This window comes from Cebus imitator, unplaced genomic scaffold, assembly GCF_001604975.1.
Source record: "Cebus imitator isolate Cc_AM_T3 unplaced genomic scaffold, Cebus_imitator-1.0 Scaffold368, whole genome shotgun sequence".
NCBI classification, from domain to species: domain Eukaryota; kingdom Metazoa; phylum Chordata; class Mammalia; order Primates; family Cebidae; genus Cebus; species Cebus imitator.
Window position 1 is genome coordinate 9360 of NW_016107683.1, and position 2607 is coordinate 11966.

Below are 2607 nucleotides of genomic sequence, written 5' to 3' on the forward strand. Positions count from 1 at the left end.
GTTCCTTCTAAACTCAACTGAAGGCACCATATATCACAAGCGAGATGGCAAGAAATTAAATAAATTTTAGTCTTTTTATGCCATTCCAATTACCTCTTGGTCAGTTTACAAACATGTTTCAGCAAATGTTGGAGGAGTTTTTCTCCCTCTTTAGGAGTCCTCTCTCACTTTATGCTGCCTAACAAAAGACCTCACACACTTAGAAAGAAGATGGAGACAGGCCAGCTTCAGGACATGCTGAACAAGGAGAACCAACTGTCCCCAAAAGAGAGGGTTCTACACCACTCTGAAAACTTCACAATTGACCAGCTACACACAAATGCCTGAAATATGGAAGTCCAACAAGAAAATGAACAATTGGTGATATCAAGACTTCTGACCCAAGGGCCTGCAGCTGGTGTGACCATTCATCAAAAGATCTCTCTTTAAAATGGAGACACATTGGACTGTGACATGCAATAAAAGAACTGAAGCAGCAAAGTGTCTTGATTTGGGTTTCCTTTCCACCTTACCCAGCTCCAGCCAGTGAAGAAGTGAGCATGCCTGTGGTGCTCCTGACACATCTGGGGTAGTTCCCATTCACAGTGGTCAACCTTTGGGATTTTCCCACACATTTTAAGGTCATCATTCATCTATGCTAACCTATAATGTGCAGATAAAAGCTCCTTTTTAGAGACTGCTAAGAAAATTGTCAAATCTGAAAGCCCACGAACTGTCTCAGCCAGGGGGGAACACATGTAGGAAAGACTATGGAACCTGATGTCAGAAGCCTAATCTCAGGTAGACCTCTACAGATTTACAATTGTGAGTAATTAACTTGCTTTCTCTAGGCTCTGTTATTCTCATATAAATCACAAGAAAGGTAGACCGAATAGTCTCCCAGGTCAATTCCAATCTTAACATCCTCTGGCTTGTTTAAAGAATGATTAAAGAATGATACTAATACAGCTGAAACTGTGGCATAACCCCAATAGGAGACTGCTGGGATCATGCTAGGCAAAACTAGTCCACACAGACAGAGCCATTCTGACCACATACCTCCCTATGCCAGCTATCATACAGATATGAACCACTGGTATGAGAAGTCCCTTCTACATAAGACATTGACTGATTCAATAATAGGCTGATTTATTCATTCAACCAACAAGTATTTACTGAGCACCTTGTAGGTATTTACGGATACAAGAGAACAAAACAGACAAAATCCCTTCCCTTATGGAGTTACATTTTAGTGAAGGACGAGGGGAAGTCAGGCATAAAATAGGAAATATAAATTAAGGATATATTTTATGCAGAGCAGTGTTGGGATTCACTCAGGGTGGCTCCCAAAATATTAAGGGAAATATTAGGGAAGTTATAGAGTATAGTATCAAACCTTTTCGGAAAGCCAAAATGTGTTAATGAGCCGGGTTGAAGACAGCCAGTCTGTACCTTAGAGCTTTAAGGTAAGGACTCAAACAAGGTGACTCAAACATAAGATAATAAAAGCTTCCCCAGTTAAATCTGTTTGCCCCACATTCCTTTGTCTCTACTCTATTTACTCATATAAACTTTGTGCTAGATGGCCCTCTTGGGGGAGGTTGAAAAAGAATTACTAGTTAACGGTGTTTATTCTGGACCTCAGAACCAAAGGTTTTTATGATTTGTAAATCCAGTCTTTTATCCATGTTAATTATTTACAAGCATGTTGATTTAAAACCTGTTATTAAATCTATACTGAATAAATGCAAGAAGGAATAAGGAGTTGTAGTCAATTAGCTGCAATCACCCTCTAAAAGCAGCTGAGGACCCCTTAGCCCAACTCTTGCACTGTATTCTGTATGTAAGAGAGTATTTCATTCATCCGTTGCTAAGACAAGGTTTGCAGGACAGACCTCCGCAGGTAGTGATCAAAGTCTCAGAGCAGCCTGGAGGCCCTTGATAAAGTGACTTTTGAACCACAATCCAAAGCAGTGAGAGATTGAGCTATGCAGACAGTAGGGGAAGAATGTTCCAGGCAGAGGAAACAGCAAGGCCCAGAGATAGGACAGGATCAAGCCTGCCTAGCATGCTAAAGGAAACAACATGAGCTCAGTGTTTATAAAGAGGAGTAAGAGCAGGAGAGTAGCAGGAAGAACAGTGAGACAGGTGGCAGGGGCCAGGTCATATACAAAACAAAGCCACTGGAGAGTTTGAACAGAGAGGTAATTATGATCTAAATTCCACTGTGAAAGAATTGTACTAGCTGTTGTATTGAGGGTAGAGTGGCCAGGCACGGTGGCTCAATCTTGTAATCCCAACACTTTGGGAGGCCAAGGCAGGTGGATCACTTGAGGACAAGAGTTCAAGACCAGCCTGGCTAACATGATGAAACCCTATCGCTACTAAAAATGCAAAAAATTAGCCGGGCATGGTGGCTCATGCCTGTAATCCCAGCTACTAGGAAGGCTGAGGCAGGAGAGTTGCTGGAACTCAGGAGGCAGAAGTTACAGTGAGCCTGGATCATGACATTGCACTCCAGCCTTTGTGACAAAGCAAGACTCCATCTGAAAAAGAAAAAAAGAGAGAGAAAGAGAATAGACTGAAGAAGGCAAACATGGAAACAAAAAAAGCCAGTTAGAAGACTAT

The 2607-nt window shown here is 41.7% G+C and overlaps 1 long non-coding RNA gene across 1 annotated transcript in view; it reads right to left on the reverse strand.

The window, feature by feature from the left end:
- LOC108288226 overlaps window positions 1-2607 on the reverse strand; it is a 4984-nt gene that overhangs the window by 1188 nt on the left and 1189 nt on the right. The window lies entirely within an intron of this gene.